This window comes from Bos grunniens, chromosome 17 (genome assembly GCF_055505025.1).
Source record: "Bos grunniens cultivar Pamir isolate PY7600 chromosome 17, Bosgru_T2T1.0, whole genome shotgun sequence".
NCBI classification, from domain to species: domain Eukaryota; kingdom Metazoa; phylum Chordata; class Mammalia; order Artiodactyla; family Bovidae; genus Bos; species Bos grunniens.
Genome location: NC_141181.1, coordinates 5,365,045 through 5,391,142, shown reverse-complemented (window position 1 = coordinate 5,391,142; position 26,098 = coordinate 5,365,045). Strand labels below are relative to the sequence as shown.

The 26,098-nt window shown below is 38.7% G+C and overlaps 1 protein-coding gene across 9 annotated transcripts in view; it reads right to left on the bottom strand.

Annotated features, from left to right (window-relative positions):
* FBXW7 (F-box and WD repeat domain containing 7) overlaps positions 1-26,098 on the bottom strand; it is a 225,441-nt gene that overhangs the window by 156,134 nt on the left and 43,209 nt on the right. The window lies entirely within an intron of this gene.

The following is a 26,098-nucleotide window of genomic DNA, read 5'->3' as shown; positions in this document are numbered from 1 at the left end:
TTAAATGGTCCCTAATTATCACATACAATGTCAGCTCTACATTCTAGTATCTAGTTACCAACACCTTTCTAAGTAGCAGCTGCTGCTGCTGCTGCCGCTAAGTCACTTCAGTCGTGTCAGACTCTGTGCGATCCCATAGACGGCAGCTCACCAGGCTCTCCCATCCCAGAACACTGGAGTGGGTTGCCATTTCCTTCTCCAATGCATAAAAGTGAAACGTGAAAGGGAAGTCGCTCAGTCGTGTCTAACTCTTAGCGACCCCAGGGACTGCAGCCTACCAGGCTTCTCCATCCATGGGATTCTCCAGGCAAGAGTACTGAAGTGGGTTGCCGTTGCCTTCTCCGAGTAACAGCTAGAAAATGTAACTCTAGCACCTACAGAACTGGGGACAATAAAATAGAAGGGGCTTCCCTGATAGCTCAGTGGCTAAGAATCCACCTGAAAATGTAGGAGACGGAGGTTCCACCCCTGGGTCAGGAAGACCCCCTGGAGAAGAAAATGGCAACCCACACTAGTATTTTTGCCTGGGAAAACCCACTGACAGAGGAGCCTGGCAGGCTACAATCCACGGAGGTTGCAAAAGAGTCAGACATGACTTAGTGACTAAACGAGATAGAAAGATACTTTTTAAAGTATTAAATTTTATTTTAAAAAATTAGCATAAGTATTTTAAAATCTACCCTATGTTGATACTAAAAAAAATTAAAAGATTTCAAAGAAAGGCATAAACTTACAAATTAATTTTATGACTTACAAAAGTTGTAAATAATTTTATAATAAACACAGTATGTATCTTTTCTGTCAAATTTCGAGTCAAAATAATTTTCAAAACGAAGTTCAAAACTTCAAGATTAAGCACTAAATATTATAGTGCTCTTGTTATTTGCCAGGCACATCGCTCAAGATTTGAAAAAGGTTGTATATCTCTTTTTTAATCACCTTATTCACTCTCCATTTCACAGATTACAAAACCAAGCTTTACAGAGATTCATTCACCTGCTTATATACGGTAGCTGTCATTGACTGCACAACCCAACATCTTTAAAGCATCAAACAGAAAACAAATAAGACAGAAAATGACATAGTATACACTAAAACTGATTGCCTCTTTTAGAATTAGATTTTAAAAAGATGTTTTTAAATTCCTTTTAAAAGAACCAACAGAATAAAAAAACCATCTACTTTAACCAGCGGAAAATGTCACCATTCAAAACTACAAGACCATTTTCCATCACCATCTGTATCATTTGTTTTCTATCACCACTACTGTTAAAGTCAAAATCAATCAATCAATCGCATCCATCCACAAGCCATGGAAAAGGAGGAAGAAAAAAGTGTGTTCGAGACCCAAACAATGAAGTTTAGAACAATAAAGCTGTGAGATGACAGGAGAATGTCATCATGACTTTGAGGCAGATGAAGATTTCTTAAACAAGACAAAGATAAACACAGCAAACTGGACTTCCTTAAAAAGTTGTGTTCTTAAAATGAAGATGCAAGCTACAGAGTAGGAAGGATATTCTCAATGCACATGTCCAAAGGTACAGGTACAAAATATTTTTAAAAAAGAGAGGGAAAAAACCATTCTAAATCACCAAGAAAAAGACAATCCGATTTTTAAGACGAAGACGAAACAAAATTTTACTAAAAAGTAATTTCAAAATCCAACAAACATACTGAAACGGTCCTCAACATCACTAGTCCTCAAGAAAACACAGATAAACAACACAAGATACTTCTACCCACCAAAATGACTGGGTTTTAATAAAAAAATCAGGGAATACCAAGTATAAGCAAGCATGTGCAGCAAATGGCATTCTCATGCACTGCACAGAGAAATGGAAATTGGTATAACCAGTATGGAAAATTATGTGGAAATATCTATTAAAGGTGAAGGCTTTAAGGGCTTCCCTAGTGGCTCAGATGATAAAGCATCTGCCTGCAATGTGGGAGACCTAGGTTCGATCCCTGGGTCAGGAAGATCTCCTGGAGAAGGAAATGGCAACCCACTCTAGTACTCTTGCCTGGAAAATTCTATTGACGGAGGAGCCTGGTAGGCTACAGTCCATGGGATCGCAAAGAGTCGGACACAAATCAGCAACTTCACTAAAGGTGAAAATACATATACCCAATGACTAAGCAATACAACTCCTGGGTATATAGTCAATAGAAATGTGTATATTTGTGCACAGAAAGATATGTACAAGATTTATCACAGCAGCATTATTTAAACAGCCCAAAACTACACATGACCCAAATGTCCATCGGCAGGAGAAGGGAGAAATAAACTTTAGCAAATTCATACAAGGGTATCCTAAACCTCAGTGACAATGAGAAAACCAGTGCCATACGCAAAATAGGACACATGCACAAACAGGACACATCGCACAAACACAGTGCTGTATGAAAGAAGCCGGGCGGGAGGAGAAGCAGCGCACATCTAATTCTAGCCTATCAAATTCGAAAACAAGCCAAACTAATCTCTGATCGCAAAGTCACAGTAGTAAACTGCGGTGAGAGAGTTACTTGACCAGGACAGGTCACGGGGAGGCTTTAATTGGTATCTTGAACTAGGGTATGGTTACAAGTTTGTGTGTGTGTGTTCACTTTGCAAAAGTTCATCAATATCCAAAAGCTCATCTGTACTTTTCTGTATATAAATTATACTTCAATTATTATTTTTAAGCTTATTTTAAAAAAAATAGATGAAAAATCACTTCTCAGTTAAGTAACTCCAGGTCATCATACTAATGGTCTGTAACTCAATAATTTGAAAATCTGGATCTCTTAACAATGTATTTATTTATATAGGCTGCATAAAAGTAAATTAAATACATCTAGTTATTTTGTATTAATAAGTTTTAAGAACAGTTTCAATGTAAAAATAAACTTTACCAAGAAATGATTCCTTATGATTTTCTACTAATAGCAAATGAAGTTTTGCATGAAGTCCTGCTAATGAATATTTCTACATAGGCTCAACTTACATTCACAAATGTATAACTTCACGCATATTAAAAGTGTTAATGGCTAACTCAGAAGTTGATTCTAAAAGCAATCAGATGGCCAAGCCAGGAATCCATAAAAACTCATAAAACCTTTAAGGCACACTACTTGGCCCGGTTTTTCAGAAACTTTTAAGACTTTTAAAAACCAATAACCATTTGAAGAAAAGTCTTTCGGGTAATCATTCCTACATACCTAAAAAATTTTACATTGATATTTACAGTGATACCTTCTTTAACTAAAACATAAAGTTTTTATCTGTATGTCCTTTTTATCTATCTTTCCATTATATTTACCTAAATAACTTTTTTTAATCTTACCAATTTCTCTCTAAATTAAATATCATTATTTGGTCAGATCTGAAAGCTTTTATCATTGATGGAAAGCCATCTTATTACTCACAACAACCTATTTGTCTTTAGCCATGGGGTAGAGTTGTCATGTAAGTCTCAAGATAAAGTTCGCAGGAACAGAATGGCATAGGCCCCAGCAGGTCAGGTCCCTGAACAATTCCCAGAGGAATCCTTTGGACAAACTTTACTGAAGATGACTCACTGAATCCTTACAGTAACTCTGCTCAGTCTTGGGGCGCTTCACCTGTGAGTCCGGCCTGATAGAGACCTCTCCAAACGTCCAGTCAGCACTGAACTGTGGCTCTGAGACACCAGGTGGCACAAGCAACACTTACCCGAAACTGACTGCATTACTCAACCCACTCTCAGGCCAGAGGCCTGCTTCTAATTCAGAAACTTACGCCTCTAAACTGTAAGTTTTCACTAAGAACAAATTAAGACACACAGTTGCCACTTTGGGTAACTTTTGAAATGAACAGAAGAATTAACTTGAGAGGCACTGTAGAACATACACGGGGGAAAAAACCTCCCTCAAGAGAAGTTTGTCTTATCTACCTAAAAGATAAAAACCAAATTATTGAATGTAAGGAGATGTCCCCAGAGGTCACACATCTCACCAAAAGAAGAGAGACAAACATGAACAGAAGGACCTGAATCATCCCTAAGGGTCTATTTTGAAGCAGAGAGCCAAGAGATCTCATCCTAAATCTAAAGAACCTTCAGGACTAGACACAGGTTCACTAGGAAAACTCTCTAGCTTTACAGTCTCTGGTAACATATGAAACATCCCAGAGAGGACAGTAAAGGTGTAAGCAGAACAGTCTTCCCCTAAAACAAAAGGGGATTCAGTGAATTCAGTGACTACACACTGTTCAATCAGCAATAAATCTAATAAAAATTGCTCATGAACGATAACTATATTTACATAAATACTGGTATTTGAAAAATTAGCATCTTTAAATAGTGCTAATGATATGTCTTCTTAGGATTCTGTTATTTTTCATTGTTTTCTACTTTAATTTTAGAGGTGGAAAAGTTAGAGCCAGATTGGTGAAAAATATTTAAAAAGCAAGGTTACAGCTAGTCAACAGTTGTAAGTTGTAACATAGATATCAGATCTTAAATTATCTGCAACAAAGTGTTTCAAATCACTTTTCAAGCTGCCCACCACACATTCAATTTAGCCAAATTAAAATATTTCACAAACCAACCCAGTCCAAATTAATAGTTTACCCCTACCTTATAGAGAAAGGGAAAGAGAAGTCGTTCAGTCGTGTCTAACTCTTCGCGACCCCATGGACTGCAGCCCACCAGGCTCCTCCGTCCAAGGGACTCTCCAGGCAAGAGTACTGCGGTGGGGTGCCATCGCCTCCTCCGAGAACTAAATGCTATTTTATCTTCTAAGTATTCAAAAAGCTTCAACTATTATAATTTTTTGTAAAAGACGTAAATTTTTACTTTAAAAACCTCATGCTGCACTTCTATTTCCATAATAAAGACACAGCACTCAGTACTTATCCTCTCAAGCTTCTTGCCTGACGACTGCAAAACTGCACAGGATTGCTTACACAATACCTCAAGAAGTTTCAAAAAAATCTCTCAATGTTCTAATGACAGTCTCATAGATATTACCAACAAATTTAAAGAGAGACTCAAAAACATCTTCCTTTCCCCAGTTATTAAAAAGTGATATGATGTAAGTTTCAGTACAACTCACCTGCATTTTTATAATCATATTCACTACACAATCATACCTTCATAAAGTTATGCTCTGATCATTTTTCTTCAACATTTCCACAATCTTCCAAAGTATTTCTAAAAGTATTCACAGTTCTAGTCAACTGCCAATTTTTACAACATACTTCTTATTAAGCCTGGGTCTTATATCTTTCATATCCCTTAAATCAACACAAGTCCCAGTTGATCATTTTATTGCAGTAACATATAACCACTGTGGAGAATGTCCTCCTTTTGCAGTTCAATTGCACAGCTATTGTTTAGTTGCTAAGTCATATCCGACTCTGTGATCCCATGGACTGCAGCACGCCTGGCTTCCATCCTTCACTATTTCCCGGAGTTTGCTCAAACTCATGTCCATTCAGTCAGTGATGCCATCCAACCACCTCATCTTCTGTCACCTTCTCCTGCCCTCAATTTTTCCCAGCATCAGGGTCTATTCCAATGAGCTGGCTCTTTGCACCAGGTGCCAAAGTATTGCAGCTTCAGCTTCAGCATCAGTCCTTCCAATGAATATTTAAGACTGTTTTCCTTTAGGATTGATCGATTTGATCTCCATGTAGTCCAAGGGACTCTCAAGAGCCTTCTCCAGCACCACAGTTCAAAAGCATCAATTCTTCAGCACTCAGCCTTCTTTATGGTCCAACTCTCATATCTGTACATGAATACTGGAAAAATCATAGCTTTGACTATCTGCACCCCTTTGTCAGCAAAGTGATGTCTCTGCTTTTGAACACGCTGTCTAGGTTTGCCTTAGCTTTTCTTCCAAGGAGCAAGCGTCTTTTCATTTTATGGTTGCAGTCACTGTCCTCAGTGATTTTGGAGCCCAAGAAAATAAATTCTGCCACTGTTTCCATTTCCCCCCATCTATTTGCCATGAAGTGATGGGACCAGATGCCATGATCTTCATTTTTTGAATGTTGAGTTTTAAGCCAGCCTTTTCACTCTCCTCTTTCACTTTCATCATCTCTTTAGTTCCTCTTAGCTTCCTGCCACAAGGGTGGTATCATCTGCATATCTGAGGTTACTGATATTTCTCCCAGATTATTTATTATCAATAATAATTGATATTATTCCAGCTTGTGACTCATCCAGCCCGGCATTTTGCACGATGTCCTCAGCATATAAGTTAAATAAACAAGTTAACAATCTACAGCCTTGATGCACTCCTTTCCCAATTTTGAGTCAGTCCATTGTTCCATGTCCAGTTCTAACTGTTGCTTCTTGATCTGCACACAGGTTTCTCAGGAGACAGATAGGATGGTCTGGTATTTCCATCTCTTTAAGAATTTTCCACAGTTTGTTGTGATCCACACAGTCAAAGTAGCAACTATAAAATAAACATGGCAAAAACCACCTTTTTTGGTAATTACCTAGCTATACATAGGAGAGAGGAAACAAATAAAAATACTACCAACACTGTAAAAGCTCCACAAAAAGGAAAAGTTAACTGTAGTACAATTTAGTTTCGGTACACTATTCATCCCTTTTGGGCTTCCCTGGTGGCTCAGATGGTGAAGCATCTGCCTATGATGCAGGAGATCCAGGTTCAATCCCTGGGGTCAGGAAGATCCCCTGGAGAAGGAAATGGCAACCCACTCCAGTGTTCTTGTCTGGAAAATCCCATGTACGGAGGAGCCTCGTAGGCTATAGTCCATGGGGTCCCAAAGAGACAGACACGACTGAGAAACTTCACTTTTCACCTTCTTTACTTCATCCCTTTTATGGATCACAGTCTTGTTGTGGCAAAAGGGCTTGCGTAACTCAATGAAGCTATGAGTCATGCTGTGCAGGGCCACCCAAGACAGACAGGTCACAGTGAAGAGTTCTGACAAAACATGGTTCACCAGAAAAGGAAATGTCAACCCACTCCAGTATTCTTGCCTGGAGAACCCCATAGACAATATGAAAAGGTAAAAAGACATGACTCCAAAAGATGAGCCTCCAGGTCAGAAGGTGTCCAGTATGCCACTGGGGAAGAGCAGAGGGCAATTACTAATAGCTCCAATAAGCATGAAGCAGCTGGGCCAAAGTGGAAATGATGCTCAGCTACAGATATGTCTGGTGCTGAAAGTCAAGTCCTATGCTATAAAGAATAATACTGCATAGGAACCTGGAATGTTAGGTCTGTCAATCAAGGTAAATTAGATGTGGTCAGACAGGAGATGGCAAGACTGACCATCGGCATCTTAGCAATCAGTGAACGAAAATGGATGGGAGCGAGAGAATTTAATTCCGATGACCATCATATTGTTGTTTAGTCACTAAGTCACGTCCGACACTTTTGAGACCCTATGGACTGCAGCCTGCAAGGCTCCTCTGACTATGGGATTTCCCAGGCAAGAACACTGGAGTGGGTTGCCATTTGCTTCTCCAGAGGATCTTTCAGACCCAGGGATCAAACCCACATCTCCTGCATCTCTTGCACTGGCAGGCAGATTCTTTATCACTGAGCAACCAGTTGGTACAAAAGTAACTGTGGTTTAAGACTGCAAATTTTAAATCATCGTAATTAGGTTACAAAGGGTCAGACATGACTAAACGACTGAACAACAACGAGGCTCAAATACATCTTTATTAATCAAAGAATTCATTACAATCAACACATTTTTGCCAACAACAAAAAGTTGGTTTATTCCTGTAGCTTAAAAATCCAGGCTTCTCGATTCAACGAACTCTTGGAAAGCATTTTCTGCCTCCTGCTGGTTGTGGAAGTGTTTTCCCTGCAAAAAAAGTTGTCAAGATGCTTGAAGAAGTGGTGGCCAGTTGGCAAGAGGTCAGGTGAATGTGGTGTATGAGGCAAAACTTCATAACCCAAGTCATTCAACTTTTGAAACCCTGGTTGTGCAACATGCAGTGGGCACTGTCATGGAGAGTTGGACCCTTCCATTGACCAAGACCGGCTGCAGGCATTTGCAGCATGTCATCAATTTGCTGAGCATACTTCTCAGATGTAATGGTTTCACCAGGATTCAAAAAGCTGCAGCGGCTCAGAACATCAGCAGATCACCAAACAGTGGCAGTGACCTTTTTTTGGTGCAAGTTTGGCTTTGGGAAGTACTTTGGAGCTTCTTCTCGGTTCAACCACTGAGTTGGTGGTTGCTGGTCATTGGATAAAATCCACTTTTCATCTCACATCACAATCCAGTCAAGAAATGGTTCACTGCTGTTGCAAAAATAAGAGAAGACAACAGATGAAGATAATGATTTTTTTTTTAATCAGCTCATGAGGCACCCACTTATCAAGCTTTTTCACCTTTCCAATATGCTTCAAGTGCATAATGACCATAGAATGGCTGACACTGAGTTCCTTGGCAAATTCTCCTGTAGTTGTAAGAGGATCGGTTTCAATGATTCTCTCAATAGGTCGCTATCACCTTCCTAGGGCCGGCCACTGCACTCCTATCTTCAAGGTTCTCGTCTCCTTTGCAAAACTTCTTGAGCGACCACTTCACTGTACGTTGGTTAGCAATTCCTGGGCCAAATGCACTGCTGATGCTGCAGGTTGACTCTACTGCTTTACGACCCATTTTGAACTCAAGAAAACTGCTTGAACTTGCTTTTTGTCTAACATCATTTCCATTGTCTCAAATAAATATAAAACAAACAGCAAGCAATGCCATTAACAACAAAAAAATACAAGAAATGCATTTTAAAATGATGTGTTAACATAACCATGCTTACTTAATGTATTCCAACATCAAACGGCATATTTCAACAATGCAAAAACTGCAGTTACATTTGCACCAACCTAACACATAAAACGGAGAAGGAAATGGCACCCCACTCCAGTACTTTAGTCTGGAAAATCCCATGATGGAGGAGCCTGGTAGGCTGCAGTCCATGGGGTCACTAAGAGTCGGACACGACTGAAGTAACTTAGCAGCAGCAGCAGCAACACATAAAAGTTGTAATGCTGAGCCAAGAAATGAATAGATACAGCAGACAACACTAATTTTAAACGCTACTGTAAGAACACAGACATTCCAAGTCCAAATACTCTAGCTAATGAAAACTCTCACCAAAGGGAAAAAAATCCACAAAACATAAACCTATAAAGTAATATTCCAAAATAAATCTGTAACAGCCTTCATACATATCTTTTAACATAGTGAACCAAAAATCAAAACTATAAATGGACAAAACACAAGATATTAAATAAGAATTGACTGCACTCAGGCAGAGGGAATGGAGAAAAAGACAAATCACTTTCAAAATAAGTAGCAAAAGGACCTCCCTGGCAGTCCAGTGGTTAAGACTCCAAGCTTTCATCACAGGGGTTGCAGGTTAAATCCTTGGCTGGGGAACTAAGACCTTATCCACAAGATGGTATGGCCAAAAAATAAGAAATAAAAAGGAAGGTTGGATTCAAGTAAAAATACAAAGGAAAATAAGAAACAAGAGATCAGCCAAGAGAATAAAAATACTGAAGAAAAAATGACCGGAGAAAAAAATTAACATAGATCTGTAAAGAAGCTATAACAAATGTATAACAGAAAACTCTGAAGAATAGAAGTAAAATAAAGGAACTAATATTTAAAACTATAACTTATAAAGTCTCTCCAAAACAAAAACAAATGTGTATTTACTTGTATGCTGTGGTGGGCAGGAAGAACTACAAGCTATGTGAATTGTAGCAACAAACATACTGCATACTTGGAAAAACCCAGAATAACAAACTACAAAACATAGCCTAGTAAAACTTCAAAAGAAGTAAGGAAAAAAATCTTTGGATCCTCCAGAAAACACACCAAGCCTCTTACACAGGACAGAAAGCAAGGCTGGCATCTGGTTTCTAAATAGCAACATTCAAAGTAAAGTAAAAGTGTAGCATCTTCTTCAAGAAACCCAAGTAATGAAAGTATAAACCAAGGATTTTATATGCAGTCAGGTACCTTTATAACTACAGAACTAGAGATTTAAACATGCAAGAACTCTGGGAATGTATTATTCAGAGCCTACTCAGAGCAATCTACAAAAGAATGAGATTTACCTCATTAAAAGTAGACAGTGAAAACTTTGGCAAAAACTTTACTAAACAATGGGATAAACACTGAATATATTTAATTTTAGATATATTACTAAAACAAAAATATGGACAAAGAATGAAGATGGGTATTTAAATATTGTATTCTCTGACAAATTTTAATGGAATTTTTTTTTAATATGAAGAAAACAGAAGTAAAAAACTAAAGAATCTGCTCACTGGCATTGAACAGGTAATAACTGAATGTCAGAGGATATTCATTTAATGCAGACAAAGCAATTATCAGCAGTCTAAGTTCTTTGCCTAAAGGGACCCTAATGATATAAGAAAATATTAGTATAAAGTTAGCCATTAAAACAAAAATATCAACTAAGAAAATAATCTTCAAAAAGAGTAAAGAAACAGCCCATAGGAAAAGAAGAAAAAAAGTAAATACAGCATAAAGCAGTAAAAGCAATGTAAAAATTAGAAGAAACACTGTCATGTCAAGATATAAAAATAGGCTTCACTCTATTTCCCAGGTGGCTCAGAGATAAAGAATCTGCCTGCAATGCAGGAGACATGGGTTTGATCCCTGGGTCAAGAAGGTGCCCTGGAGAAGGAAACAGCAACGTTTACATTAAAAGCATCTGCCTACAATGCAGGAGACCCAGGTTCGATCCCTGGGTGGGGAAGATCCCTGGAGAAGGAAATGGCACCCCACTCCAGTACTCTTGCCTGGAAAATCCCATGGACGGAGGAACCTGATAGGCTACAGTCCATGGGGTTGCGAAGAGTCAGGCACGACTGAGCGACTTCACTTCACCAGTATTCTTGCCTGGAAAATCCCATGGACAGAGGGGCCTGGAAGGCTACAGTCCATGGGGGTCCCAAAGACTCAAGCAACTAAACAACAGCTCTTCTATTAAAAGGAAAAAGCTTCAAACTACTTATTTGAAAATAGTATTTACAAAAAGAACAAATATATATATATACACATATACAAACACATATATATATTTAGGATTAAACATAAATGTGTAAAATTTCTATTAGGAAAGCTATAAAACACTTCTGAAAAATACAAATGAAAAGACATCCCCTATTCTCTTGGAAAGGATGACTAAGCTTCATAAAGATACTGAGTTCCCTAAGTTGGGCTTCCCTGAGAGCTCAGTTGGTAAAGAATCCACCTGCAATGCAGGAGACCCCATTTGATTCCTAGGTGGGGAAGATCCCTTGGAGAAGGGACAGGCTACTCACACCAGTATTCTTGGGCTTCCCTTGTAGCTCAGCTGGTAAAGAATCTGCCTGCAATGTGGGAGACCTGGGTTCACTCCCTGGATTGGGAAGATCCCCTGCAGAAGGGAAAAGCTACCCATTCCAGTATTCTGGCCTGGAGAAGTCCTGTATAGTTCATGGGGTCATAAAGAGTAGGACATGACTGAGTGACTTTCACTTTCACAAATTAGTGATCAACATTATTCAAATAAAAATACCAACAAATGTTTTCCTAGAGCTCAACAAGCTGATGTTCAACTTCACTCATACAGAATATGTACACACGGTATTCTGCTTGTATAAAATAATAATAGGAATAAATACACAGACAGCAATGCATGAACATATAATATTTTGTTTATAATATAAACATATAACGCTTACTTTTTTTTTACAAAAGGAAACACAAGGATAAACCAGAAACTAATGAAATTGGTAACCTACAGAGACTGAAAAGAGAAAACAGGGAAGGAGAAGGAAGGAAGACTTTTCAGAATGCCTTTTTACATAGTTTTGACTCTTGGCCATTTTACTATTTTGCAAGTCTCAAAAAAATTTTTAAATGACTCAATGATGGAGGGAGGGCTAAAACCAAACACAAGCAAAAAGAAATAAACCTTAGGGTTTATCAAAGTAGTGATATAAAAATATTTAATTAATTAAGATAATTTATGAGCACAGTACTCTGATATACACCTTCACTGGGGAATGACATGAACAACACTACACAGAAATCTTAAACTTTCCCTCATCACTAGGTTTGCTGTTGGCCGTGGTTTGGTGTGCCAATTTCAATATTATTATACCATGTACATTAGAGGACAAAGTAAATGAATAAATGTATATTGATGTGACTGTTGACCAAGATCCTCACCTTGGGAGAGGAGAGATCCAAACAATAAACAGGAGAAGAACCTTGGGTACTGGGTACAATCAGTACCCAAATATTAGTAGTTTTTTTTTAGTATAATTCCTGACTTCCTGTCCCATGAACAGACTCCCCGGAAGCCTGACCAGTAACATATAACACCTCCTGACCTCACAAGGCAGTTTGTAAGTATTCAAGAATAGGGATGGGGATTCCTGGACAAACAGCTGTTTCCAGATCTAGGGGCAGCAAAAGCAAAAGGTAGTAAGAATGGAACACTTTGTTGTGCCAGAAAGTAAACAGTGCTCTAAAGCCTTCCAGGCTCCTCCATCCATAGGATTTTCCAGGCAAGAGTACTGGAGTGGGGTGCCATTGCCTTCTCCCTCTAAAATGATGGGACATATCAAAGAAACATAAAAATCAGATTGAATGAGTTCCTACTACTAAATTTTAACATTCTGAGACTTGAAAAATAACAGTAATAGATCTCAAACCCACTGAACAAAAGAAGAATCCATGAGCCCACAAATGACAGTGAAAAAAAGGAGAGCACAAGCTCTGCCAGCTAATAAATGTGGGAAGAATAACAAACTAGAAAATCTTCATTTTTTAAGCATCAATATAAACAATGGTTTAGGTAAAAATTAACAAAGGATATTAAAATCACTGGCTAAAAGATTATTTAGAAACAGTATTAATTTAGCCTGAAGGCATGGATTAATCACCAAAGGGAAAAATACCTTTGTAATACCTTTACAATAGAGAAATTTGGCAGTGCCAGATAAACCAAATAATCTACTTTAATCACAAATAATGGGACAAATTAAGAATACAAAGGTTAAAAAAAGCAAACTTTAAATGCATACATGTATCAACAGGCTTCCCAGGTGGTGCTAGAGGTAAAGAATCCACCTGCCAGTGCAGAAGACCCAAGAGATACAGGCTGGGAAGATCCCACGGAGAAGGACATGGCAGCCCACTCCAGTATTCTTGCCTAGGAAATCCCGTGGACAGAAGAGCCAAGAGGGCTACAGTCCATGGGGTCGAGAAGAGTTAGTCACGACTCACTGACTGAGCATGCAATAGGCACACACGTGTATCAACAGGACTCAATCTTGCAATGAACACTGAGTGAAAAAAGCACAAATGTATATAAACAACATGATACTATTTATTTACATTTTAAAACCAAATCAATACTACTTTATACAAATGTGTGCATAGAAGTATAATAAACTTATATCTTCAGACTAGCAATTGCAAGTAAAAGAATGAGAGTGGTAATTTTCAGCCATCAGTTCAGTTCAGTCACTCAGTTGTGTCTGACTCTTCGCGACACCATGGACCACAGCACGCCATGCCTCCCTGTCCATCACCAACTCCCGGAGTTGAATCAAACTCATCTCCATCGAGTTGGTAATGACATCCAACCATTTCATCCTCTGTCGTCCACTTCTCCTCCCACCTTCAATCTTTCCCAGCATCACGGTCTTTTCAAACGAGTCAGCTCTTCGCATCAGGTGGCCAAGGATCGGAGTTTCAGTTTCAGCATCAGTTCTTCCAATCAGGACTGATCTCCTTTAGGTTGGACTGGTTGGATCTCCTTGTAGTTCAAGGGACTCTCAACAGTCTTCTTCAACACCACAGTTCAAAAGCATCAATTCTTTGGTGCTTAGCCTTCTTTATAGTCCAACTCTCACATCCACACATGACCACTGGAAAAACCACAGCCTTGACTAGACAGACCTTTGTTAGCAAAGTAATGTCTCTGCTTTTGAATATGCTATCTAGGTTGGTCATAACTTTTCTTCCAAGGAGCAAGAGTCTTAATTTCATGGCTGCAGTCACCATCTGCAGTGATTTTGGAGCCCCCAAAAACAAAGTCTCTCACTCTTTCCATTGTTTCCCCATCTATCTGCCATGAAATGATAGGACCAGATGCTATGATCTTAGTTTTCTGAATGTTGACTTTTAAGCCTACTTTTTCACTCTACTCTTTCACTTTCAACAAGAGGCTCTTTAGTTCTTCTTCACTTTCTGCTATAAGGGTAATATCATCTGCATATCTGAGGTTATTGATATTTCTCCCAGCAATCTTGATTCCAGCTTGTGCTTCATCCAGCCCAGCATTTCTCAAACTTGTATGTACTCTGCATATAAGTTAAATAAGCAGAGTGACAATATACAGCCTTGACGTACTCCTTTTCCTATTTGGAACCAGTCTGTTGTTCCATGCCCAGTTCTAACTGTTGCTTCCTGACCTGCATACAGATTTCTCAAGGGGCAGGTCAAGTGGTCTGGTATTCCCATCTCTTTCAGAATTTTCCACAGTTTATTGTGATCCACACAGTCAAAGGCTTTGGCATAGTCAATAAAGCAGAAATAGATGTTTTTCTGGAACTCTCTTGCTTTTTCCATGATCTGGCAGATGTTGGCAATTTGATCTCTGGTTCCTCTGCCTTTTCTAAAACCAGCTTGAACATCTGGAAATTCACAGTTCACATACTGCAGAAGCCTGGCTTGGAGAATTTTGAGTAGATCTTTATTTTAAAAGTTCTGAAACAATTATGTGTGTGTGTATGGTAAGTCACTTCAGTTGTGTCCGACTCTGTGCAACCCCATGGAATGTAGCCCTCCAGCCTCCTCTGTCCATGGTATTCTCCAGGCAAAAATACTGGAGTAGGTTGCCATGCCCTCCTCCAGGGCATCATCCCTACCTGGGGATCAAACCAAGGTCTCTTACATTTCCTATTTTGGTAGGTGGGTTGTTTATCACTAGCCCACCTGGGAAGCCCCCTGAAACAATTACAGCAAAATATAAGTATCCGTTAATTTGGTCAGTATGGATACATGAGTATTTTATATTCATTTCTGTAATTTTTACACTTTAAAGTATTCCATCATTTAGAAATGTAAAATTTTAAATGAATTTTTACTATACAAAACTCTGAATTCTTTCACACACCTATACAATACTTAGCTCTGTAATTCTTGTTGTTTAAAATACTGTTCTCAAGAACTTTAATTTCGAAGCAGGCTCCCAGTGTCTCCTTCTACTTTATTATCTGATGTAAATTAACAGGAGCAAACTAGCCCTTTCAAAATGATTCTTAAAAGCAAAATGCATTTCATTTACCAGAATAAAAAATAACTTGGAAGATATGACATCTGAGTGGCATTACACCATCTCTAAAGCTAAACAATTTCTGTAGCTCATATTACTCTCAATATATATCACCATTTTGAGAACTGAAAGTTTATCTATTCTAATAATTCAGTTTTTTAAATCATTTTGACCTAAATCTACCTTCCCATCCTATTAAAGTCATTACTTTAAATACCAATCAGTAAGTCCAAAAAAATCTACTGTTGTAGATTGGTGCACAAAGATTTTGAAAATTCAAATTTTACGTGATTTGATAATAAGTTAGTTCCTCATCACATTCCTTATAATGCTTTCATCTATTTGTAAAAACTTTCTATTTTTTGCTTAAGAGAAGGTCAACAGCTTTCACTTCACTACTCCAAAATAATCATGAATTGAAATAAGAACTCTAAGCACTCTGGGCCGACAAAGCTACCAGTATGCCTAAGCCAGTGAAGCAATTCGTTCATTAATGCAGCTAATAAAGCAACCTTTTGTTAGTCTATGAAACATCAGAAACCTCAGAGATCTAACTTTGCAATTTTTTCCTGTTTTTGCTGTATGAACTTGAAAATTCCCTTACATGCCATTTGCTTTAACAACTAAAACTTAATCATATGAGAAATTTGACCTTCCATTTGAGGTAATTTAATAACGTATTAGTTCCAACTTCAGAAAGCGGTTCCTAGATGAAACTACTTTTCTTTTCTTTTATTTAATTAATTACTGTCTTCTGTTTTCCCATAGAGCCAAGTTGTGTAGACATCTGTGTCATCTTCTCATAAGCAACTAAGCAACAACCCCTATAAATATTCTCCAAATGAAGAACAAAAATGTTCATTTACCCAATCAGCATTAATCAATCAACTATAGTAAGCAAGGCACAGATGATACTAAGATTAATATATAATCCTTGCCCTCGAGCACTTAAAGGAATGAGACAGGCATCTTAAAAAAACTACTATAACATAGCTTATAACAGTATTAACTACTAAATAAAATAGCATGAGGGATATAATTCATTGAGCTTAAATGAGATAAAAAGCCTACCAGTGTGGGGACTCTTGAAGCTAAATAAAGGAAAGTATACTTTAGGCTTAGTGAATAACTTATATACAAAAAGATACATGAAATAGCACAGTAAATTCAGAAATTTTTAATTAATGTAGTAAGGCTAGAATGTAACATGCATGTAGGGAAATGCAATGCACGTATGCTCTTGAAAGGTCATGTTTCTATTCTCTAGAATTTAGACTTCATTCTATGCAATGGGTAGACATTAAATGATTTTAAGAAATATAGAATTGTAAGGCATATGGTGTTCAGGACTTTTTCAGAAAGTTTACTCCTAAGATACATGAATGACCAAAAGCTCCTATTTTCAACAACTTTAGAATATATAATGCTTTGGGGCATGCAGGGTATCCCAGGAATATAGGAATGCTGTTTTCCAATGCAATTCATGCTCAGTATAATGCTCTATTGCTGCTGCTGCTGCTGCTTAGTCAATAAGTCGGATCTGACTCCTTGTGACCCCATGGGTTGTAGCCTGCCAGGCTCCTCTGTCCATGGAATTCTCCAGGCAAGAATACTAGAGTGAGTCACCATTTCTTTCTCCAGGGGATCTTCCTGACATGGGGATCGAACCCGAGTCTCCTGCACTGCAGTCAGATTCTTTACCCCTGAGTCACAAGAGAAGCCCATAATGCTCTATTATGTACTGTTAATTTAACTTTAGCATTTTCTAAACTAATTACTAATCAAAGAGAACTACTGATGAATAAAGTTAATATTTTAATAGTATTCTAATAATAAGCATTTAAAACCCCTTCAAAGTATTAGAAAAACATTAGTTTTCATATACTGTAAAGCAATGTTGTTGGTCAAAATTGTAAGTTTCAGTTGAAGTCAACAGATTGCATTTAGAATTTATAAAGTAAGTAACAAAATCTGGCCCACTGTAATCCTGAGTGCAAACACTCATGGTACTATCTGCCTAGCATCCTTGCCTTCTTCCAAGCACTATCTCTCATCCCTACTCCCCTCATTTCACACACATCCCAATAGCTACCTTGAGAACTCAGTTCTCTTACATGATCCTGGAATACAATGAATTAGTCCAACTTGATCAAGCCATATCAGAGAGTCTATTAAAGCTTTAACCTGGGGCTCAAAAGTAATCAGAACCTCTCTAGAGACAGATGCAGTAAGGTAAAAAATTCAGACTGGCTCTTTCTACAGGTTTCCCACCATGCAGAAGAACCAGTCTATGCTGAAAAGCATGAAGGAAAAAAGTTTATTATACAATTCTGTTTATATTGTGCATGTTTGAAATTTTCCACGTAACAAGTTTTTTTTTCCTGAAAGTTATGAAGATACATAAATAGTACCTATGTTCTCACCATCAGCTTAATAGATAAAACTTTACCAATGTAATTCTCTTCCCTATGAACCACACCCTGATTCCATCCCCCCATCCCACAACCACTATCCTGAAGCCCTCCTCTCTCTTCAACATTCTCCAAACATCAGTCTAAACATCACTTCCCTGGGGGAAGGTCTTTCCTGACTTAAAACACTCAGAAGGTTAAGTGTCCCCGTTATGTGCTGTACCATCACTTCATGGGAAATAGAGGGGGAAACAGTGGAAGCAGTGTCAGACTTTATTTTTCTGGGCTCCAAAATCACTGCAGATGGTGACTGCAGTCATGAGATTAAAAGACGCTTACTCCTTGGAAGGAAAGTTATGACCAACCGAGACAGCAGATTAAAAAGCAGAGACATTACTTTGTCAACATTGGTCCGTCTAGTCAAGGCTATGGTTTTTCCAGTAGTCAGGTATGGATGTGAGAGTTGGACTATAGAGAAAGCTGAGTGCCGAAGAATTGATGCTTTTGAACTGTGGTGTTGGAGAAGGCTCTAGAGTCCCTTGGACTGCAAGGAGATCCAACCAGTCCATCCCAAAGATCAGTACTGGGTGTTCATTGTAAGGACTGATGTTGAAGCTGAAACTCCAATCCTTTGGCCACCTGATGCGAAGAGCTGACTCATTTGAAAAGACCCTGATGCTGGGAAAGATTGAGGGCAGGAAGAGAAGGGGACGACAGAGGATGAGATGGTTGGATGGCATCACCAACTCAATGGACATGGGTTTGGGTGGATTCCAGGAGCTGGTGATGGACATGGAGGCCTGGCATGCTGCACTTCATGGGGTTGCAAAGAGTCGGACATGACTGAGCGACTGAATTGAACTGAACTGAACTATGTGCTTTCACAGCTTTGACCATACCTATGATTTATTTGTTTGTATACTTTATAACAAGCTCTCCAGTAAACTTACTTCTTCCATAAATTCAAGAAAACCTCTGTTCAATTCTTAGCTGACTACTCAGCTAACTGAGGAGAGACTTCAATGGCTTCACAACAAAGAATTCAGAGTTTACAAAATTAGTTGAGAAAGATCATTTTAAGAGAACAGTAACAAAAACAAATCTTGAGAGGGAAAAGAAATTGATTTCCTGAGTTGCCATATTATATAATTTAAAACGTCCAATTTCCAAAAAAACTTACAAAACATGCAATGAAACTTGAACGTATGGCTCGTGCACAGAGAAAAAAGCGGTCAGCAGCACCTGGTCCCACGGGAGCCCCTACACTGGACTCACTAGACAAAGACTTTCAATCAGCTCATGCTCGTGCTCAGTCGCTTCACCCATGTCTGACTCTCTGCAACCCTGTGGACTGTAGCCCACCAGGCTCCGCTGTCCATGGGACTCTCCAGGCAAAAATAATAGAGTGGGTTGCCATTTTCTCCTCCAGGAGCTCTTCCTGACTCAGGGATTGAACCTGCGTTTCCTGCAGCTCCGGCACTGCAGGCAGATTCTTTACCTCTGAGCCATAGGGGAAGCCCTTCAATCAGCGATTTTCAATATATTCAAAGAACTAAAGGAAAGCATGCCAAAAGAACTAAAGGTGAGTTAATAGTATCTCAAAGATAAAGAATATCAATAAGGACAAAGACATTTTTAAAGGAACCAAATAAAAATTCTGCAATTAAAAAGTACAACAGCTGAAATGAAAAAACTCACTAGAGGGATTTAACAGCAGAATTCCGCAGGTAGAAGGAAAAAAAAAAAAAATCAGCAAATCTGAAGACATATCAATTGAGATTAAGCTACCTGAGTAACAAAAAAAAAAAAAAAAAAAAGAAAAACATCAGCAGAAGTCTCAGAGAACCTCAGGACACTACCAAGTTTCAGTTCAGTTCAGTCACTCAGTTGTGTCCAACTCTTTGTGACCCCATGAATCGCAGCACACCAGGCCTCCCTGTCCATTACCAACTCCCGGAGTTCACCCAAACTCATGTGCACTGAGTCAGTGATGCCATCCAGCCATCTCATCCTCTGTGGTCCCCTTCTCCTCCTGCCCCCAATCCCTCCCAGCATCAGGGTCTTTTCCAATGAGTCAACTATCAAGTTTACTAACATACATAAAATGGAAATTCCAGAAAGAAGTATAAAAAGAAGCAAAAAGACTATTATAAGAAATAACAGCCAAAAACTTCCAAAATTTTATTTTTAAATATATTATTTTATTTTAAATTTTATTTTAAAAAGTAATCTAAAAAGAAGCTCAATGAATTCCAACTAGAATAAACTCAGAGAACCACACTTAGCTACACTATTATCAAAGTGTCAAAAACCAGAGAGAGAATCTTGAAGTGATTCATCGTGTTTAAGAGATCCTGAACAACCTCAACAACATATTTATCATCAGAAACCAAGGAGGTCAGAGTGCCAAAAGAAAGACTATCAACCAAGAAAGAAAGTAAAGAAAATGAAGTCACTCAGTCATGTCCGACTCTTTGCTACCCCCTGGACTGTAGCCCACCAGGCTCCTCCGTCCATGGAATTCTCCAGGTAAGAATACTGGAATGGGTTGTCATTTCCTTCTCCAGGAGATCTTCCCGACCCAGGGCCTGAAGCCGGGTCTCCTGCATTGTAGGCAGACACTTTACCGTCTGAGCCGCCAGGGAATATCCAGCAAATTTATCTTTCAAAAATGAAAGAGAGATTAAGGAATTCCTAGATAAACAAAAACAGTTAATTCATCACTAGCAAACCTGCCTTGCAAGAAGTACTACACTAAATCTTTCAGGTTGAAATGAAAAGTAAAGGTTCTCTTCATGTGAATGCAAGTTACTAAGTGTCTTTCATGTCAACCTGAAGTGACTGAACAGATATCCATAGAACACCTCACCCAAGTGCACTACAGAATACACAGTCTTCTCAAGAATTCTACTTACGTTAGCCAAAGAAACAGGTCTCAAAAATTTCAAAGAGAACGAAATCACATAAAGCATCTTCTCCAATCAAAAGAGAATGGAAAAAAAAAAAAAATCAATGGCTACAATACATGCTACAATATGGATGAACCTTGAAACTGTTATGCCAAAAGGATAAACATATGGTTCCACTTATACGTGGTTACCATTTAAGTCAAATTCATAGAGACGGAGTAGAATAGTGGGTATCAGGGACTATGCAGAGGGGAAGATGGAACTTTAGTGTCTAGAGAGCTTTTTTTTTTAGCGGTTTGTGTTTGGGACAATGAAAAAGTTCTAGAAATGGCCAGTGGTGACAGCTGCATAACACTGTATTTACTCAATGCCACTGAATTGCATACTTAAAAATGGGGAAAATGGTAAATTTCTATTTTACGTGTATTTTACCACAATGAAAAAAAAGTGGAAAAGGTTGTATTAGGTTCCCCAGAATGCAAAAAGTAGTAATTATCTAAGTATCAGTCACTATCCACACCACCACATACGATTTCCACAACAGTGCTGCCAGATGCTATTAACATGCTTTAACGATTAGGAAACTGAAGCACAAAGCCAGTAAGTCATTTACTTCAGGTCACACAGCTAGGAAACAGTGGAACAAGAACTCAATACTTTGGCCACCTGATGCAAAGAACTGTCGCACTGGAAAAGACCCTGATGCTGGGAAAGACTGAAGGCAGGAGGAGAAGGGGACGACACAGGATGAGATGGTTGGATGGCATCACTGATTCATGAGTTTGAGCAAGCTCCGGGAGTTGGGGATGGACAGGGAAGCTGGGAGTGCTGCAGTCCATGGGGTCGCAAAGAGTCAGCCATGACCAAGCGACTGAACTGACTGAAAAACTCAAACCCTGGCAGTCTTTCAGAGACATCAAAGCTTTAAAAAAAAAAAAAAAATAGCAAACTGCCTAATTATTCATGTAAATATGAAACAGCAGAAGTCAAAACACAATCCTTCCCCTCCCATATTTTAATGTGCATGCATTAATGGTAACATTTAATGATACCATTATACACAAAGCATTTTTATCAACCTTTATTAGTTCATACTGTCATCTGGCTGTAAGCCACATCAAATTTTAAAACACACAGTATCAGTATAAAAAATAAGAAAACAACAAGCTTTTAAAGATCATTATCCCTGACAAACACCAATAAGCAAAGGAGGAAGCACATCAGAGAAGAGAAAAAGAAAAGGCATTTAGAAGTATCTTTGTAAATAGTCTTTCACTCACATGGCTTCCAAGTAAGAAAAGAGACATCATCATAAAGCTCAGGCGCTTTTGGGAACTAGGCGGCAGGCCTTTTGGACATGGTTCCAGACTTCAGGACACAGTACTACTGCTCCTTTTTATCTGGTGCCAATAAAATCAGAAAGAATTACCAGCTATCAATCATTCTCTCACACTCATAACTTTTTATAACAGACTGATCCAACAACCTAAGGATGTAATAATAGAACAGTTCGTCAATTTTCAAGATACTTTTATAAAAAAGAAAAAGAAAAAAACTATACCAACATTTAATAAATTTATCATGCTATGCACTAAGACAGAAAAAAATAAATATACTCTGCCTTCTGAAAACTGGAGAGATTAATATGGAGGACTCAAAAAACCACAACTGTAATGCTATGAAAACACACAACAGGGACACTTAACTGAGTAAGTGTTTTGAGTCAGAAAAGACCTTTCCCCAGGGAAGCGACACTTAGGCTGATGTTTGGAGAAGAGAAGACGGCTTCCCTGGTGGCTCACACAGTAAAGAATCTGCCTGCAATGCAGGAGACCTGGGTTTGATCCCTAGGTCAGGAAGATCCCCTGGAGAAGGGAATGGCAACCCACTCCAGTATTCCTACCTGGGAATTCTATGAACATAGGAGCCTGGCAGGCTACAGCCCATGGGGTTGCAAAAGAGTCGGACACAGCAACTAAAACACACACAGACACTAATACAGGAAAACTAGTTAAGATTACAGGCTGACAATGCTTCCGTCCTAGGATGGGTTATTAGTCTTAGCCTATATATTTGGCCTTTAATTCACATGTAGGGATTGTAGATGAGAATTTTGGCCTTTGGTGAGAGACTTCAGAACTCCGATCCTCCTTCCTCTTCCATACATTAACATTCATATACAGCTAAGACCCATGGAGGGCTGCAATTTTATTAAAGGTGTCCTGAATAGCTCAGTAAGAAAACTAAAGAGGGTTAGGTATGGAGAGCAACAAAAACACCATTATTCTTTGTTGATAGTTACCAACACAGGGTCCTCAGGAGAATCTAACATTAGAATTAAGAGTTCAGCAAGGTTGCTGAATCAGCACACAAACAGCAATTTGTTTCCAATATCAACTGGTTACTGGTGGTTACTAGTTTGTAACCACCATTTGCAAAATGCCTATTTATAAATATATATCATTCACAATACCAAAAATTCATTTCAAAACTCTAAGAATAAATCTAATAGAAGACTTTCATGAAAACAATACAACTGTATTGAAAAATATTAGAGTATGTCAGTAGAGATATACACCACAGTCATCCAATAAGATGACTACTATCCCCACTGTAAACCTGTAAATTAAATGAAATTCCAATCACAAGCCCAAACAGGGTTTGGGGATTTTTTTTTTTTTGGGGGGGGGGGGGTCAGATTTTCTTTGAGGTGGAATGAAATTTGACAAACTGATGTAAAATTCACTAAGAAAGAGAAGGTGCCTTATCAGACATCAAGACATCAAAACTGTTGTAATTAACACAGTATGACAGTGACATGAAAGCAGACAAATCAAATAAGACTGCAGTACAGACCAAACTCTAGAAATTATCCCATGAAGTAAATTTAAAACTTTTAAATAAACTTAAAAACAATCCAGAACTAGAAAGATACTTTCAATGCATATTACCAAAAACATTAATATCCACATTATAAAAAGAACTGCCACAAATGAATACAAAATCCAATTCCTACCAGGAAAAAAAACTGCGAAGGATACTGAGAAAAGATTCACAGAACAGGAGATCAGAATACAAAGATGTTCAACTCCACTAAAAATACAGTGATGAAAGTGAAAACTATGGAACTCCATATCTTATCTTTCAGAGAGGCAAAAATTAGGAGCTAGATAAAAATAAAAAGTCAGTAAGATGGTGGGTACACGCTGGTGGGTACAAAGCAGTGCCTCTCCTTTGGACTGGAGCTGGTTTTACTCTGTGAGATGAAGTGGCACCTACACCCGTAATCCAGCAAGTCTGGCCCTGCTGTCTGTACCAGATAAAGTTACATGCAGACTAGGTATCTACGTACAAGTCCATTCCTTACAATACTATTGCCAAAAGGTAGGACCCAGTTATTTCTCAGGATAAAACTGAGTTTCATTAAACACGGACTACCAAACAGCAGTCAAAAAGAATGAACTAAACCTACATGTCCAAGTGCAGCACGGAATGGTGCACCAAGACCTCAGGATAATGGGTACTTCTGAAGGAGGCGGGAGAGGATGAGGGGAGAATATAAAGGAAGAGAAAAAGCAAACAAGGGAGAAAGTTAACGTGCTTCAGGCCAGGCACAAAAGTGTTTGCTATATTACTTCCTGTAAAGCTTTTGTATGTTTGAATTATTTCATAATTTATGCAAAATTTTAAGAGATGAGAAATAGCTTAATTATGAACAGCAATTTCAGAGGGTACAATGGAAGGAAATAGGAAAGAAATACATAGAAGGCTTTTGTCAAAGCAAACAAGTATAAAACATTTTTAAGATGGTATTTAAAAGATATGGCCACCTACTGATGAGAACAGGGATGAGAGGCAAATCTCAGATCTCTTGAGGAAGACAGAAACTGGGCCTCATGGCCAGACAATTCTGTCTCGCTAGGACAAGATAAAGTAAGTCTAATCAGTTTGCTATCTCAGCTCACTTGGCCTGGCATCACTGTGATTCTCAATAACTCTATGAAGCATTATGAAAGTGACCATGCTGAACTTTGACTCTAACAGGTACAAGGCATTTCGCTAGATAATGCAAGGGACAGAAAGAGGTATGTTACCAGTTCTCAGGAAACTGATCACCTAGTGTGAGAGCTACGACCCATACAGAAAGAAAGAAACAAAATCTGACACTTAAGGCCTAAACAAGTGCTACTGGAATTCAGGGAAAGAAAAGAATCCATCAGTGCTGGGATTTAAAAGAAAGGTTTCACCAGAGCAGTGGAACTCAAATTGAGTTGTGAAGGACAGGAAACAATTTAGAAGGTGCAAAATGTGGCCTTCTAGATCCTGGTAGAAAAAAATGGTAGACCTCCAGGGAGGAAAATCTAGAGTGCGAGCGCTCGGTAGTTTTTGGATCTTAGAAGAACAAAATACTTGGACAATAAACAAACTCTTTACAATCAGTCAATCAATCAGTTTTTACCTACAAACAACAGAATCTATTTCCAGTAGTCTCATCAGAAAAGGAATTTATTAAAAACACTTTAGGTGACACACAGAATTCCCTTTTGCAAAGAGCCAAAGAATCAACTTGGGGGTATACAGCCAGAAAAATATCTGAGTCTCCTCACCAGTTATTTCCACTCTTTGAACCCTTGGTGCCATGAGGGTAAAGCCTCAGACATAAGACTCACCAGAGAGTTTGCCACACTCCCTATAAAAGCCCACCCTCTCAGTCCCCAACATCCACGGTCAGGAAGCAACCCAAGCAAGAGCAGCTGCCCTGCAGGTCTCCCTTCTGAATTCACGTCTTCCAGAGACGCATCTCATCAGCAGAATCTAGGTCACATGCTCATGTCCTAGATGCAAGGGATGTTAGGAAACTGAGTCCTGCCTTCTACAATACTCCAAACAGACCGATTTCTCCAACAGTGAGGGGTTATTTGAAATAAGACCAAATACAGAACAAGTCTTGGCTATCGAACAACGTACATATTTATTCCAAACTTCAAGCACCAAACAAGACTCTCAAGCCCGATAGATTATAACCAAGCCTCGTATGAACAAAACTCTCTCTGTTCCTCAAAGGGAGACGACACCCAGTCTCAGCAGTTGCTGTGCACAGCTCCAGTATCAGAAGCTACAGGCTATGTCACCCTCCCTTTCGATTTCTTTGAACTTATAGACTAAACGGCAAAGGGGGTGGGAATGGAAATATAAGTGAAAGTATTTTTAAATACATAAACACACAAAGAAGGAACACTTAACACGTTCTACAGACATGACCTGGGTCTATGAACTGTGTGAAGAACTACAACTCACTCTCAGACCTCCATTTGTGAAACCTAAAATTTTTGGTTATACAGATCTAGTAGAGCCCTTAACAGTCTGCCCATCTATTTTAGATCTAGAGATTCCATGATCATTTGGCCACAGCTAAAAAGAAGCACTCATGTCATTGCATCTC